The 18279-nt window shown below is 39.4% G+C and overlaps 1 long non-coding RNA gene across 4 annotated transcripts in view; it reads right to left on the bottom strand.

Moving 5' to 3' along the window:
• The window catches only part of LOC123374957, a 282723-nt gene extending 264708 nt beyond the window's left edge, over window positions 1-18015 (bottom strand). For all 4 annotated transcript variants that reach the window (XR_006581268.1, XR_006581266.1, XR_006581269.1 and 1 more), the window contains exons 1-2: window positions 17871-18015; window positions 4784-4861 (exon numbers count right to left, since the gene is read on the bottom strand). This is a non-coding gene — a long non-coding RNA (uncharacterized LOC123374957). The remainder of the gene's footprint in view (window positions 1-4783; window positions 4862-17870) is intronic.
• Between the last annotated feature and the right edge of the window lie 264 nt (window positions 18016-18279).

Here is an 18279-nt window from a genome sequence, read left to right as displayed (position 1 = left end):
CACTGGTCCCGCGGCTCCGGTGGAGCTTCCGCAGTCATGTCCGCCGGAGCCGCCTGCCGCCCTGCCAGCAAAATGCCACCCCAAGCGCGCTGGGGTCTGGAGCCGGCCCTGGCCTGACCATTCTAAAGGAAACTTATGTGCAGTGGTATCTGATTTCCAGACTGTCAGCCAGAGCAAGTCCAATCCAGTTGGGGCAGAGTAATAATTTGATTCAGAGCTGATTTGGAAAAACAAAATCGCTGCTGTAGCAGAACGACATTCTCTATCTATATTTGGTGCGAAGAGTGGTATTTTATTTTCAAAATGGACTTTGTTACCATCTTCTACGTCCTTGCTACCTCAAAACAAAGTTCTTAATAAAGATACACCTTGGGACCACTTTGAAATTCAAGCTAATGAAGAATGATAAACAGCATAATGTGGCTGCCTGCCTGTTGAACAGTTCAGTACACTGGGACACACACTACCACAACTGCAAGAGTTGCACTGGCCTTGTGGTGAATTCTAAGATGCTGATTTTCACTTATGAAGGGTCTGGCTACTTGATGGACTGGCTCTTTCCTGGTCCCATTTAAAATGAGCAGAAGCACTCGAGGCAGACCTCCGTCTACATGGAAAAGAGGCAGGCACTGGAAATATGTTCTTTGTATGGAATTTGACACTATAATTGGCTTCCCTCTTTGTTCTTCCAGAGGTTGCAAAATCCACCTTTTCCTCACAGGCATCAGGAGACTGAAAGATGACGGAGCTGGGAAGTAGGATGTTTCTTTGTTGGAAAGTATATTAATTGGAGAATTTGTAAATGGAAAGTTGAGGGGGGCAAAGATAAAAACTTACAGATTACATAACCACATCATGCTTGTTCACATCAACTAAATGTATTATTCAATATTCATTGTAATATAAAGTATGAGATTTTGTGCTCTGAGAATCATATGTATAAAATGAAATAAAAATGCTGTACAGACTATTCCAGGGACTCTACCTTTATTATGTGACATGTTACAAACTTGAAATAAATGTGTTTGTGTATCCATATCATGATGTATACATAACCAACTCCAGATTTTTATGGTTACAGCAGTGAAAGGAAACACTAAGAGATTATATGTTTTGTATTTCCATTAATAGCAACAGTAACCTAAAAATCAAATAATAGATTTACACACATTTGTAAAATTAGAATGCTGTAGAACTGAGTCTGAATCTCGCAAGAACAAAGCTCTGAGTTGAGAAGTTAGAGTTTTAAAAAGGTAAAGTTTGCTGCAGGACCTGGTGTACAAAATAAAGACGAAGAGTCATTTTTTTAAGGCTCAGAAAACATGCTTTTAGAAACCAAAGTGGTTTTTAATTCTTTTTCAGTTTTCCAATGTAGCTTTTAAAAACAAACACTTGTTTAAAACATCTTAATGACAATGCTTAATGGGCTGAAGGCAATCTGTGTTAATGGAGTCTACATTGGAATGGGTTTCTCAATCCTAATATCTTCAGTTTGGAAATAGAGAAAACGGATTTAGCTAACTTCCTTTTATTGTTAACATTAGCAAAATAAGGCGTGAGTCCTACCTACTACATGTCACATTATTTAATTAAACACATTAGAGTTTGTGTTGAAAATGCATGTTAGCCTATTGCAGTGATTAAAATGAAAAACTCTGAAGATAAATTTCTGATTTAAAACTAGTACTATGATAATATTAATACACCAGATACAAGCAGCATCTCTTTAACTAAGATTGCAAAACTAGTTTCCATTGTGTCCCCTCTTCTTCCAATTCAACACAATCCTCACTTTCAACTATATTCACCATCTGGAATGTTTGGTCTTCCCAAAGGTGATTTTTTAAAAATATTTGAACAAAATCCCTTTGTTTTTAGAGCTGAAAGCGCAACGTAAAATTATTATAGCCACATTCCAAGAGGTCTAAATAAATGTCTTAAAATTTGGCATGAAGATAGTGCTGTTGAGGATGACTGCCTCTGTTTGCAGAGGCCAGTAGTCAGCACCTTTAAATTTCCCCCTCCACCCTAAAAAAACCCCCTAACACACAAAAAACCACAAAACAAAACAAAAACAACAAACAACAACAACAACAACAAAAGCAAGTTCAAACTATCAGGTCATTTTTACGTATATGCTCACATATGGTTTCCAGGTACCCAGGTTGAAAATTTTGATATTAACTTCTGGATCGCCTTACTTTTTACGATATTTTTTAAATGTGCAACCATAAATGTTGCATTATCATTGACCTTTTAAAAAAAATTGGAAAACATTCAGTCACTTTTATAACAATGATGCCGCTGTAGTATGACACCTATAGTCACTGTGAATTCTGTCTCTGCCTGAATCTTTCTATCCATTGATCTGGTGTTTAATCTCATACTTTGATACTAGGGCATCTGATTACCTTAACTTTGTTTTAGTTCATTTAAAATATATAATGGCATTCAAATTTGTTCTGAAGGAACTTTAACAAAATTAAGAAGAATAAAAAAATTAAGGAGAGCTGAGGGTCATTATATCTATACATATATGGAGATGATCTGTCTCTTATATTCTCAGAAAACACCACCACTTTCAGTATAATGTTACCCCTTTTGACATGAGGGGTCAGCCAATATTCAAGGTATTGTGTGTTTCCAGTGCTTAATTTGTCCCAGGGTTTGCCAGGGCTGAGCCCCAGCACCTCTAGGCTTGGCAGTTCATAGCCCCAGCACCTCTGGATTTGCTGCATCAGTTATGAATATAAAAAGAAAATTGCTTGAGCCCCAGCACCTCTTTCATTACAAATTAAGCACTGGTCATTTCCATTGGTGTCTCTTCCAATGGAGTGTGGTATTTCTGTGATGCAAAGAATGTACACAATGTCCTATTTCCCTGAACACAGTAGGACTACAAAGAGTTTCCTCACTCAAGACTCCAAGCCCCTTTTTCCAGCCAGCACTCTAACCCAAAAGCTCTCTCTTAGCCTTCTCTTGAGGTCACACTTCAAGTACTTCTCTGGCTGTCCATTACCTTCTCTGTCTGTTTCTCTGGTGTTTCTGGCTGCATCTCCCTCTCTCATCTCCCCACCTCCCCAACCAAACAATACCAAGCCCTCTGGATTTTACCTCCAAGGAAAACCCTCCACCCACATAGCTCAGTCCTGACTGACCTTAAGTGTGGCCTGCATTCTGGCTCATGGTGCCTATTGTTTCAGATATTTTACTCCAACAGCAGCTTACTTGTTTCTTTTATATAGTGAGAATGAAGAGAAGTTGTTACAGTCACCAGCTTAATCAAGGTTTCAGCCAATCCCCAGCAAAATAATAATTTCCCAGTTTAAGATTCATAAAGCACCTTTCATACTTTAAGAGTCTAAGAAAGGACTTTTTAACAGCCACTTTCATCCATTAAACCTTTGACATTGTCCCCCTGCTAAATGTATTGTGGCAAATTGCCAGCACTATTATGATGGGTCTCGTGCTTTCTCTTCTTGGGGGGGGGGGGTTCAGGGCGCCATTTCTTGCCCCTGAATTGGAATATTAACTGCCCCACTAGTGTCCTAGAGGAGGGGAGTGGAGAGGGAGGGACCTGGGCCTGCCCTCTACTCCAGGTCCCAGCCCAGGGGCCCTGAGGATAGTGGTGAACCACTTGAACTGATGGTTTCTTCCCCTGGGCTACTTCCCTCTCCTGCCCTTCAGCTTGCGGAGGCTTCCTGCCCTCCCTCTGTACAAGCCAGGAGTCCCTTTACCTAGGGTCTTGGACTTCTTAGCCCACCGCAGCACTTCTCCAAACTGTCCTCTGCTTCCCTTCAAACTGTTCTCTGCTCCAACACCAATCCTCTCTGCTCCAACTCCAACACTGTCTGATTGAAGCAGGGTTTATCATCATGTGACTGACTGCAGGTGCTCTAATTGGCTTCAGGTGCTCTAGTTAATCTATAGCAAACTTTCTTCCCTTACAGGGAATAAGGTTCCCTTCTAACCCTCTCCTGCTGCCCTCTGGCCATGCTGTATCACAGTACTATACAGTAGTTTGCCATTGATTGGACTAAAGTTTAATTTCTCTACCCTTAAGTAACTGTACAGAGGTGTATATTGCATTTTTACATGTTTACAGTAGCAGCAAGCCAGTGATTCATTTTTCTTAACTTTGAACATCTCTTATAGCATTGTTTCCACTGTTTATGTTACAGTAAGACAACATCTGTCAAAATTTTATCTAAATGTTTGTTCTCATTTTGTATCCCCAAACATTTTATAGCCATTGCTTCTGTAATCACAGCATAAGCCTTAGTTCAGAAACAACAACTAGAAGATTGATTTTCATCTCAAAACTGTCAAACTTCTGCCTATAATGCTCAGCTATGTTTTTCTGAAACAGCAAAGTGCAAAAAGATCCATCGATCTGACAGATCTTTGACATGTCATGATAGATTTGATGGGTCTACTACTTTACTGCCAAAAATGTCTTCCAACAGAATGAGGCAATGAGTGAAGAAGAATAAATCTAAACTGGATAATAGAATTGCTTCTTAAAAATGTATAAGAGGAAAAACAACTGGTACTTCACATCTCTGGAGACAAACAACTGCTTTTATAAAATTTTATACTAAAACTTCTTTCATCTTGGATAATACTTGTTATCATCTAGATCAATGATACAGGGGCAACATTATCTAAAGCCAATATTCATAAGCAGCTAAAACCCATCCTGAAATAATTTGTATTATTTAGCCAGAGAACAAGGAAAAATAAACAAACATTCTATATTAACAAAACAATGGGTTCTACTTACCTTATTGTCTTGTCTCTCTGTCAGCTAGCCAAATGACAGCTGCTTCAAGTGTGTCAGGTGAATTATGTCCCCATCTTCCTAGAAGACAGTGGTATTGATTAATATTACATCAAGGTCTTTACCTCAAGTGCACAGTGTGGATGCATTTCATTTTCTTTCAGAACATTGCCATGTTGGAGATAAATTATAGCAAGTTTGGAAAAGTAAATCTTACATTCATAAATCAGAACATTTCATAAGGAGCATTGGTTTGATTTATAACTAATGTCTCCCAGTGTATCCCATCATCTACACTTCAGGTAACAGCCACTACTTCCACGATAGAGAAAAATATTCTCATGTGCATATTTTCTTATGGCACTTGACCAAAGAACTAACAAAGCAAGCACAAAGTCAACTCAAACATGACACTTTAAAATACAGTTTATTATGCTAACATGAGACATTTAACATTTACAGTAAATATGCTCGATAAAACTAAAAAGTGCAGTGTGAATAGATGGATGGTTACTTCTGAGTGTGTATGATTTCAAAAATACACCAATGTATCACTGTGTCACATTTCTAATTTCCTTACACCACAGGCATTGGAGCTATATTTAAAATCACAGAGATACTATCTTAAATGAAAACCAAACACACGCATACACAGAAATAAAAGAGAAGCAAGTGAAAGCCAGCTCACCAAAATTCTGAAAACCATTTTTAAATATGAGAATCCCTATGCCTAAAGAATGTCCACTTTTTTTAAAAAATGACTTATTTCTTTGCTTTCAGTCAACAATTTTCTTAGGCTGCTGTTGCACAAAAGAAAAAATTATAGAGAGAGAGAAAGCACTGCAGTATTCTGGTATAGCACATTTGTTGAAATAAAGTGGCTCTATTTCTAAATAGGTCATGTAGAATCTGAGTTGAAAATTAAAAACAAATATTGAACGCAAAAAATGTAGTGTAATTAAATGGTTATGAACAAACATGAAAAGACATAGAAACTGGAAAGGGAAAAACCCACTTATTTTGTGAAGACGTGTACATCTACCACAAACATACAAGTAGATAGCTTTCATACATACATGCATTTTATAGTATACTCTTAAAATATACATAGTCTTTCCTCAGATTTGAATGTGTGCGACACTTGAAATTTCCTGTGATAAGGCCCTTTTCCTTTATTTAAAAAAAAAAAAAAAGACCTTATAGCAGTCTGTACATACACACAAAATAAACTAAAAAACTGACAAAAAAACACGACCTATCAATTATCAGCCTGATTGTAATATCATGTCATTTTTATAAGGGACATATTCAGCTTACAAACTAATAAGCAGAAGTGTCTACAAGGCAACACTCGACTCATCAACTTTAAAAATGTGCTACTTCTGAGGTCTGTTTAGTATTGGCTAAAGTGAAAAAAATTGAACTGAAAGCTAACTTCCTTTGCTGCACAACACCGCCTTCAAAAGGAGAAAGAGTAAACCTTATCAATCAATCCCTATGAATAATTGCCAGCTCCCTGGAATTATAAAACAGACAGTACTGTACACTTCAGTTGGTACCATCATCTATTTAGCAGTACCACTGAGATAGCTAACTAAATCTTTTACTCTCTCATACAGCAATAGCTCCACCTCCTCTAATTCTGCAGTAATAAAACGTGGTACGTTTGATTAAAGTAGGTCTCTCTCCAGGCTTTGTGGTGGTAAGGCTTTTGTATTATCCATAACAACATTAGCAACAGTTGAAAAATGTTATTGAACACACATTCTTGAAGGAGGCAGTTCAAATACCAAACAACAAAAACCAGCTCCCAGTTTTTAAGCATAGTCACACTTTAAAAAACCCTCATTCTAGAACCAGGGTTTTAATTCATCTAATTATGCTTCTTAACAAGGCTGGGGTAAAATGTTTATGTTGATATATTTTTGTATTTACAAATTAGAGGGTATAGGAGAAATAGGGTAGTATCCCTTTAACTAGCTTGAGAACTCCTGTGGCACTCATCTTGTTCTATGTTTTAGAAGCTGTAAGAAACCAGTCAGAGGAGCAGTTTGTATGTATCTAGGCATTGCATGTTTGGGTACATTTAGTGAGCTTGATTATTTGAAGCTAGTTTCTTTATTATAAATATTTATATATTTAATGGAAAGAAAAATGCACAACCCTATCACAAAATTGGGTTACCTGGAAATTTCATTTAAAAGTGTCTTTGTTAGAGGATAATTTCATAAATCCACATCAGTTTTTTGACTGCCCAGATGATTTATTGGAAAGAGTCCAGCGGAGGGCAACAAAAATGATTAGGGGGCTGGAGCACGACTTACGAGGAGAGGCTGAGGGAACTGGGATTGTTTAGCCTGCAGAAGAGAAGAATGAGGGGGGATTTGATAGCTGCTTTCAACTACCTGAAAGGGGGTTCCAAACAGGATGGATCTAGACTGTTCTCAGTGGTAGAAGATGACAGAAGAAGGAGTAATGGTCTCAAGTTGCAGAGGGGGAGGTTTAGGCTGGACATTAGGAAAAACTTTTTCACTAGTAGACTGGTGAAGCACTGGAATGGGTTACCTAGGGAGGTGGTGGAATCTCTTTCCTTAGAAGTTTTTAAGGTCAGGCTTGACAAAGCCCTGGCTGGGATGATCCTGCTTTGAGCAGGAGGTTGGACTAGATGACCTCCTGAGGTCCCTTCCAACCCTGAGATTCTATGATATTGTGTTAGACAAGCACCAAAAGAAAGACGACTACATCTCTGGGCCATTGCATTCCCCTCCTCCAAAGAAAGATCCAGTATTTGTTCCCCTTCTTGAAACTGCCAACACCTTATTGTCTCAATTTGATCTTCTGCTCTAGTTTAGAGGGTGAAAGGCTAGGTATAGAAGTGAAAGCACTTTCATCCTTGGCTACTTTTGCCCTGATAGAGGTAGGGTGTCTGAACGACTGTATCTGTTCCTTCTTAGGCCAATGATATTTCTGTATGAGATTTCAGATGTGTGAAGTATGACAGCAAAAGTAGATTTCAGAAACTGGTCTCCAAAATACATATGTACACATGACTGTAAAGTTTTGTGGAAAATGTAATGTTGAGTATTAGAAATCTGTGTGGAACAAATTCATGATTTTTTGTTGTGAAATTTTCAAAGGCCCTCCCATGCCTACCAATTGCATGTTTCCTGCTGTAGTGCACTGAATCATGAATAGACCAGTGACTGGAAGACTATTATTGCACTCTATATTCCCTATATTCCTTATCAAACAGTCCATAAGCCTAAAAAATAAAAAGGGGGGAGGGGGAGTTAGGACCACAACATCCAGAATGTGGAAGAAATCATCAGATGTTTTGTTTCTTTAAAAAAAAATCTCAGCCATGTGTTTTTAGTTGTATGTAACTACACATGTACAAAGACCACAGCTGCATCTGGACCACAAATTTATGCCCTGCCCATATCACTAACAAATTAATTGACAGCATGTTTTACAACATCCACAGTGTTTGGCTAGCTTCCACTGTTCCCACTGACATTCTACTGGTGATTCTATCCTGACGGGCATGGATCGGATGTAGGAAGCCAAGTTTGGAAACATTCTCCCTTACATAACTGACCTTTATTTTCTTTGAAATCAAGAGGTATAAATTCAGGTCTTGAAATAGACCATCTCAAGGTAGTTTAGTAACCTGGATTAGTTTTCTGGGAGAGAGAGAATTTTTTCTTTCCTCCAAAACTTAAGCTATAATTGAAAAATACTATGTCCCTAAGCCCTCAGAGTTGTGAATAAAACTTTCAAAATATGAACCAAGTATAAACAAAACAGTAAAGTCTGCCTGAGTTTGCAGATAGTTCAGACCTTTCAGCACTATTGCTTCAAACTCTCTCATTTTTCCACAGTGCATTGTCAGATACCTAACAATGATAATTTAAACGTCACTATTTAGCCATTTCATTGCTGATCAAACCCTATGAAGAAGAAAGAGGATTGTATTACAAAAAATGTGCACAAACTACCGTGACAGACACCTCACCTTGGTGCAATGAGCATTTCCTGTCTTCCTCCCCCCGAACCCATTATGTGCCTCTGCCATCAACAAGCCAGACAGCAGGTACAGAAACCAGAGTACATTCAAGCCTCACCTAAGGGAACTAAGGAAACCAGCAGAGCCAATAAGTGCACACAGCCCCTACCCAAGGGGAGCCAAGCCCAATGAAAACAGTATTTTCAAATGGGTAGACCTTGAAAGAGTATCACTGTTTTCTCCTCCCTCAATTTTGCCATTGGTTCAATTGATAGCAGAATGTTGCCTCCCATATGTAAATACCATAGTGTTTAAATGTTTACCCTCAAAATGTGTTCATATTCAGCTCAAATGTAAGTTAGCTTTTAGTAAAATTATTGAAAGGTGAAGATATTCTAAGATGCTGGGGAAAGTAGAAGTGATATCTGCAATATGATAACAGGGTGCAATACTATTTACATCCATTTTGTTTAGTTTACTATCTGAAGCTGGGCAAAAATCCACTAAGAATCAGATGGAAACCAAATGTATTTTAATTTGAGATCTAAGAGAAACTGAATTCTGAATATCTTTAGGTGAAAGGCAACTAACCTATTACATTAATATGGAATTTGGGGACAGAATTGATGATTTAAGTAGGAAAATATACACATACATTTAATATGAATGCATCATATAAATTTTGTAAAAAAAGTGTCAATCACTCAATTTAAAAAAAAATGTCTTTATTTTTCTTCTAATTTAAGACAAAATACTGAAGTGATGCTCATAATGGATGTACTGACAAATCTTTATACAGAGCACCACAAATCAGTGCCAGGATTTGTAAGAAGTTCAAGGTTAAAGTCTAGCACAAGAAGCAAACTGCAGTTCCTCTTTCACTGTGAGCTCTTAACTTCAGATATACCCTATCTCTTCACCATGAAGTTAATACTCTAAAGAAGACTGCTTAAAATTATTTTCACATTTGGTTTCTCCTTGAGAAGTGTTTATCAGGCATCTGCATTTCAGTCTTTGGTACTACACTGCATGATCTGCAACAGTCATTACTACAATAGAAGTTTGGGGGCGGAATCAGGTTTCTGAGCTTCTCTGTGTACTTGGAAATAAATGTGTTATTCTTCCATCTTATTGTATTATGAGCACATGTTATTCCCTGTACTACATACCTTATAAGACTGTATAGCTGAAGGAGAAAGATAGTGATGAATATATTCTAATAAGATCGACCTTTTGGACTTGTATTGGCACAAGTACGTTGTTGAACAAAACATTTGAAGAAAAGATAATTTCAGCTAATAAGAACGTTGAGTGGCATTCAGACATGCTATGTATGCACAAAGCCATGCACTATTAGTTCATATTATGACAATTGGAGGCTCCTCACCTTTAATCTACCAAAAGATATATATGAACTAAGTTACATATTTTAAATGCTTTGTAAATTTTATACTGCAAATTCTATCATCTCCTTGTTAGTCATCAAACTTCTGCTGAATCAATTAGGTTTGATCAAAAACCCTTTTGCATATAAAGTCCCATTCTACACTGAATTAAAAAAAAGCTATAAAATGTATCCCATACTGAACAATTGAAGACATGACTGTTCACTTTTCACTGTAATCAAATCTAACTTCTTATATTGCAAAATGAAATTATAGTAATTCTAAAAACAAAAGTGTATACAACGTGATAGGTTAGTAAGGGATGGCCAGATTGTGTAATTAGTTACACCAATAGATGGTCAGAGCAAAATTTGATTTGGAAATACAGACTAAGAGGAGAGAGAAACAGACGGATAGAAAGAAAAACAGATACATCAATGTATGGGGGGAAATGGCTGCATTGTGGAGACAAATGCATGTCTGTCGCACAGAATTTATAGAAATACATTCAGTAATGTTTTGTAACACAGAAAAGATACATTTTACATTGCCACTGATTCCAAAAAGCTATACTGTGCACCACAGTTTTATATACTAGTAGGAACATTCTTCTTTAACTATAAATCAAACTACTTTGTACACAACTACAATCATTTGAAGAAATTTGAGTTACAAGATATATTTTGAAATCTTCTGTTAACATGAATCAAATTTCCTACTTGTTCTCCTTTCACTGATTTTCTCAGTAGTTGGAATAGGAAAAGGGGTGGAGTCAAGTCCATTGATAGGGACAGGGGAGACTGGAAGTTGCTGAAGGGATGGCAATGAAAAGGGAAGAATGCTGTCAAAGAAAAATTACAAGAAAGAAACAGAGGAAAGAGAATGTGGAAGGACAAAAAAAAAAGGGGGGGGGGCAGAAATAGCATTGGTCCCAAGGTAAGTATATTTCCCCTCTGTGATGTGAAAATAAAAATAAAGAATTACCATCAACCACCATAACATTACAACAGCCTAGCTCTACCCTATTGCCAGCCTCCTGACTTCATAGGAGCCCACACCTATTCCCTCACAGGTGAGCTTCTTTCTAATCAAGGCTCTTCATACAGCCTAAATCTCCCTTGTTTGCCTCTTTATTGGCTGTGTGTGCCCACCTGCCCTTTCAGGTCCCCTGTGGCCAGCACACACCCCTTGACCAAAAAGAAGAGGAAGGGAAAACCCCATCAAGCTCTCTGCCAATCTGACCTGTAGGAAAATTCCACCCTGACTCCACATATAGTGGGCAGTTAGACCCTGAGCATGTGAGCCAGAACCAGCCAGCCATGCACCCGAGAGAGAACGCTTGGTACTATCTCAGAGCACTAGCCCACCCTGTCCGGTGTCCCATCTCCAGCTGTGACCATCTCTATGCTTCAGAGGAGGAACACAACACAAAACCAAAAAAACCCCAAACTCTAGAATACATTTTTGGAGGGGGATGATTTCTTTTCTGGTTCCCGTTGAAGCCCTCAGGCATAATATTTTTAGGAACATAAGACATGAACTGGAAGGATCTCCAGATGGTCCTGCCCCACCCACCACCACAAGCAATCATGTCACACAATCCCACTCAAATTTGTCCAGATCTATCTTAAAACTAATTAAGTTGTAATCCTCCTGATGTGTTGGCTCCCTGCCTTAGGAGAATGAGTCTTGTATCTTGGTTGGAGCCTGGAAGTAGCATCTTTCCAGCTAGCAGCTTAGGCATTGTCTCAATGACCCTGCTGTGGAGGTTACTTTTCTGGAACCATTGCATTACTGTCTTGACTGTTTCCTAACAACTCCACTATTAAACTAAACAAGCATGTGTATACAGTACACATTTCAATAACCCAATATAGTCATAACTGTACTATTCTAACTGCCAGGAAATACACAGTATTCATAAACTATTACAGATCAGCCCCATATCCTTCAAGTAAGGTTTATTTTTCTTTCCAATATCGTTCCACTTATTGGTTCTCTATTGACTCATCTATTTGCCTCCCCATCACTCAGGCTTGCAGCTTCCTTGTCATTTTCAAGTCCACACTCTACTTCTCCCATCATGTCTAAATTCTTGCTGGTCCTACTGTTTCTTCCTGAATAAACATTACCAAAAATGCACCTTTCCTATCTATTCCTTACTGCTAAAACCCTTTTTATGCCTTGACCATCTCTCTTCATTACAAGTAGTTTCTCCTATTGAGGGTCTTTGTCTTTCAATTCTGCCTTCTCCAGCAGAACCAAAAATCACTATTGATAAAACCCCCTCCTTTTCTGCTGCTTTGATATGTCAACCCTCTACCTCTGGTCATTGCTTCAGTCTTTACAATATGAAATTTAAGAGCTTGATATACACCTTTAATATCTGCCATTGTCTCCTCATCCTTCTTTCATTCCCTTTGTTCCTCCCACATTTTTCTACTTAAGGAGTTTTTTTTGTTTCCTTCTCTCACTCTTAGCTTCATACAGATCCCTATGCTTAGACTCAACTCCCAGTTCTTGCCAACTATGCACCCTGACCCACTCCTTCAAATCAATCCTTAATTTTTTAAAAGGGATTCTTTGTACCTCTCTCTCACTACTCCCTCCCTTAGCTGAACTTCTGTCCTGTCTCTCAGTTGGACAGCTCCCTGGGGCAGAGAACATCTTCTACTCTGTTTGTAAAGCACTGTGTGCATTTTACAGTATTATATACATTACCATCATCAATAACTATTTCATTTAATTACTCAGAAATAAGAGACTGTCTGGATAAGGAACATGACTGATAAAAATAAAAGTATTTAAAACAGTTTAAAAATTAAAAAGCCAGAAAGCTCTTTTGCCATTCTTCCTATTCTCAGAACTGTAATAGGACAAAACTAATCAACTATCAAACTGTTACTGCCCCATTGAATATCAAAGGGTACTTTTCAAATACTAAAAAGAGTTCTGAGGTTCAAAAATATTCAGCGTCATAAGACCTTATGCCCCCTTCTTGTGGAAGAACCTATGGGAGGAGAAGAGGAAAAAAAATCTGCTAGTGTTAACTCTGACTTGCCACCACATTCTCCCTCTGGGTTGCACAAATAGTTAATACTGAGAAACGGGAGGCAGTAGGAAAGTGAGTAAAACACTACCAATGCTATGTGTATTGAGCATATGTCAAAATCAATGTTGAAACTGATCATTCGTGCCCTCTGGGTACAGAAAGAAATGATTTATACGACTGATCTTAGTGGGAGATATGTGATTTTCATACAACTACATGTACTGCAAACAAGTAAGAGAATGCACTAGTTTTATCAGCCTATGTCCATGGTGGATTCAAGGATTCAGAGGAATCTTTTCATTTAAGTGTTTGAAAGATCAGTTACGGCCTATGGTGCTTTTGATCAATGAGACAAGAGCAAAGATGACTGGTATCCAGAATAATTAGTGGGGTTGCAGCTAGCACAATGCTCTCCTTGCCCAATACCCCAGACACACACATCTCAGTAGCTTGATCAAAATGAAAACAAACACTGGTTAGGGATGTCAAAGATTAGCGTTTTAGTTGAGAATAAGGAAAAATGGACTCTTCTCCCTCACTCTCACACCACCTCCAGCTTTCAGAATGTAAAAATGGGACACCTTACTTTAAAGCAATGTGTCCTAAACTTGAGACACCACTTGTGTAGGGAAAGCCCCTGGCGGGCTAAGCCAGTTTGTTTACCTGACGCGTCCTCAGGTCCAGCCAATCGCAGCTCCCAATGGCTGCAGTTTGCCGCTCCAGGCCAATGGGAACTGCTAGAAGCAGCGTGGGCTGAGGATGTACTGGCTGCTGCTTCCAGCAGCTCCCATTGGCCTGGAGCAGCGAACCGCAGCTAGTGGGAGCCACGATCGGCCGAATCTGCAGACGCGGCAGGTAAACAAACCGGCCTGGCCCGACAGGGGCTTTCCCTACGCAAGCAGCGTCCCAAGTTTGGGAAACACTGCTTTAAAGGATAAGGTAGGAGAAAATAGTATTTATCCAACAATTCTTCATGATTCTCTCCTAGTCCCAACTTTCTCCCATCCAATCAAACTCTTTCCCTGCCATGCAACTCCATACATCCACCTATATTCTCATTTCCCCCCCTGCAATCAATTTGCCAATCCCAGCCCATTCCTCTCCAAGCTCAGAACCTCCCCAAATTCCCCAGCTTAGAAATACCTCTCTATCCCAGATATACAAACACCTATCCCTTTAGGCTGAGAATCCATCCTCCTGCTGCTTAACCTCTTCATAGCTCAGAACAACTTCACCCTGGCATGCGTATCCCCCTTCCCCCATGCTCCAAACTCTTTGCCCTCCTACCTGACATCCATCACCATTAGGCTCAGAAATGTGAACCCTCCTCCCGTTCAGGAACACAACTTGCTTGTTCCTGGACCTGAAGAAATCAAAGCCTGATAATCCACCACTGTGGGGGATAGAAATGTCCTCAATTAGCTCCAAAGAATCCAGTATTTCATGTTCTACATTTCTCCCTTTGCTCCTTGTAGCACATGGGCTGCAGGTTCAACAATCTCCAGTGACAACCAGATGTGCATAAACCACACTACACAGTGTCTGTAATGTGGTTGACAGTTGCAGTATTACTGGGAAAATTAGCCATCAGCCCTGAAAAGAAGGCCAACTACAACTAGAAATAAGACCTTGCTGCATTTTCAAACCTGGTCTCTAACCCTGCCTTTATTGATACTGCTACTCCTCTGTTATCTGATACAAATTAAATACAGCTCCTTAGGGTTCTAGTAGAAGGGACATATCTATAGATAGCACAAAATTGAAAGGAGCCACAAACACCTGTCAAGCAGAAACATAATATAAATGCAAAAGCTCCTGAGCAAAATCTATAAAGCCACCACCTTCTCCTCTCACTTCCTGCAAGAAGTCACCTTTTCCTTGATGCAGACAGGAAACTGACAACAGCTCAACATGGCACAAGTTGTGATTATTGCTACGGATTGGGTAAGACTAGCAAATACAGCTAGTTTGGCCTAAAGTATTGTAGTATTTTGTTAATCTCTCCTCCCTACCCACTTGCTTATCTCATCCTCCTTTTATGACCTGTCTAATTAGACTGTCGACTCTTCAGGGCAGGGACTTTTATTTAGCATATGTCTGTACAGCACCTAGCACAATCGAGGCCCTGATCTGGTTCAGGACTCTAGGTGCTACCACAATGTAAATGATTAACAGCAGCAGCAAAGGGAAATAAAAGGATTACAAAGATAAGATCAAATGGAATAATTCAATATTTAACTTGGAAGAATGCAAACACATATCTGTATTACATTGATACTGAGTGTGAGGGAGAGACCTTGGAAGCAGTAATATTGAAAGATTTAAGATGGATTTTCAAATGAACATTTAATGAATTAGGAGCACAAGCCCTGTTAACTTTTATTACATGGGATTTGTCCTCCTAACTTACTTAGGTGCTTTTGAAAAATCCCACCTCTGGCAGTAGTGAAGAGAAATCTAGACCTGAACTTGCGGTGAAACATAGCTGGGGGGGAAAATAAAATTAAAAAAAAAAAACCTAAAGAAGGTCAATACAATTTTGGGTTGCATAGACAAAATCATCAAAAACAAGGAAATCATCAATGCAGGGCAGTTACTTACACACACACTCTCTCTCTCTCTCTCTCTCTCTCTCAAACAACTGCACCTGGAATATTGCATACTTTTGTATCTATTACCAGAAAGATGTTGACATCTCTCTCTCTCTCTCTCCTCTCTCAAATTAGCACATGGAATTTTTTAACCTACTCATATTTAAAACCAAGAAAAATACATACCTGCTGGTACTCAATTTAAATAGTCACACACTTTTTTCATAGTCCTAGACTCCTAGTTCCATCTCTCACCACAGTTTTCCATTCTAAGCCTAAATACTAATAATCACCTGTCTAAGATTCAGCCCATACAAATGTGTCATGACAATTGTAAGTTGTCTGTGCTGGAAATACAGGAGTTTGTTTTTTGTTAAGCACAGAAGAAATCTGCACCATTGTTTTCTGCTGCTAGCAAAATGGTAAAAATTGCCAATTCTACCCAATATACAAAATTTACTTTCATCTCATCAAAAGGCATTCTGTTAAAGCAACTTCTCCAACAGGTTTAAGAAAGATCCTTCTTTCATGTGAATAAAAGCAATACTAAATTAGTGAAGGCTTTGCCAAGTCTATGTTGATTTCAAAAAGATCTCAGCATAGAGTGATTTGCTACAAGATGAAAAGATACAAGTGAAAAACTATTTCAGATTAAGGGCATAGGCATTTATCTTAAAGAATGGTAGGCAAGACATATCAAATAAAACCTCTGGCTTTAGTTTAAAAAAGATGTAGAGGATTTTGGCTGTGAACACAAGGATTAATGTGTGTTCTACTAAAGACTTTTCAATACTTAACAAGTAGTGTGGTGTGGGACCTTTTATTTTTTAAAGAAGTGCTAATATTATGAATTGTAATATAAGTGTGAAGTCTGGAAAGACATTCTGTATCACAGTATGTAACCATAACTACCCAAACTCATCTTTAACCTTGGTCAAAAGCATGCAGATCATCATTACTTTTTTCCTGCTGAGATAGCAATCATAGAACATGCCATTCTCTAAATTATGTTTTATAGAATGTGTGTTTGGTGATTTAGAAGCCAAGAAATATACAGAAGGACAGTGAATGGCTATGTATAATAAAACATTTCTGAAGTGATTTATTCTTTAAAAGATTCATTTCCTTGTAGATCAATGCTGCTTTGCGAACACATATTAGAAAAAAAGCATTTTTTGCAACTAGAAGTGGCTTACTGCAGTATTGTCCAGCTACACCAAAAGGACAGGAGACATTGGATGTGGTTTTAATCAGGCTGCAATTTTATAATTAGATGTCTGGGACTACTGGGCAGATACAAGTGAATGTGGGTAACTCTACGATCATTTCATTATCTACCAGAGGGCTTCCACCATCCCCCACTTTTTCCATCCTGGTCCCCAACCAATCCATTGCTGGGACTAGTGAGGGTTCAGGTGGACTGTAAAGGCTCCCTGCCATGCCAGTCACAGCAGCCCTGAAACCCACACTCCTTCAGTTCCTCTAACAAACACCTCCTTTAAGTCTCTTACCAAACCATTTATCCAGTCACTGTATCCTCTCCTTATTGAGAAATATACAGAAGGACAGTGAATGGACATCTGTCCTTCACTTAGGCTACGATGCTGTAACTTCATTATATAACTCCCTTCCCCACTCACAGCAACAGAGACCCCTCTGAACCTGCTTTGGGGAACTCTTCCCCCACTCCACCTTGGCCAATCTGATGGTGAGAGAATGTTTTCCCCCTGCCTCCTGAGAAAGGAGTGGCTAGCACAATGCCCACAGTGGGTCCCGACTAAACATGGTATTTTGGCACTTTAATAGTCCTTACTCGGGGGTCTGGTTGGGAAGTGTGGGCTGGTGGTCACGACTGTAACCCCTGATTGCAAAGGGGGTTGTGGGGAGGGGAGCTCAGGCCCTCCCACTCCACTGGACTCTGACCTAGAGCCCTTTGGGCTACCAGTGGCCAAGCAACCAAGGCTGCTTAAGTCTCTCCTCCCTGGGCCTCTTCCTCTGATCCCTCCCCTTTCGCCTAGTGGGGAAATCCAAACCAAAGTAAGTAAAAGGGGTTTACCAATGTCCAAGCTCCACAGGATATTTCCCTCTCTAGTTGTCTCTGGGGTAGGTCATCCCTCCCCTCAGGGAGGACCCCTTTGGGCAACTGTATCACAGCCTTTAGGCTTCCCTCTGCACTGCTGGAATTGTGAGCTGGAGGTCTGCTCACCTCCAACTCTGCCACCCAAATGAGCTAATTCACTGTCTTTTAATTCCTCCGGCAGGTGGAGCATTTGCTGCAGGTGTGGCAGGGCAGGGCTATGAGAGCCCAAAATAATCCCTTAACCCCTTGTAGTGTGGGGTTTGTAAACCAAATCACAGCACTTCAAAGGGGTGGGAGGGTGTGTGCTGCTCCACCTAGTCCAGGGGGAAGGGACTTCTCCTATGGGACCTGCCCTTTATCAACACCCCAGCCCTTCTGGTACCTG

The sequence above is a fragment of the Mauremys mutica genome, chromosome 7, assembly GCF_020497125.1.
Source record: "Mauremys mutica isolate MM-2020 ecotype Southern chromosome 7, ASM2049712v1, whole genome shotgun sequence".
NCBI lineage: Eukaryota > Metazoa > Chordata > Testudines > Geoemydidae > Mauremys > Mauremys mutica.
Note: the sequence above shows the minus strand (reverse complement) of the source record. Positions and strands in the feature narration are given on the sequence as shown.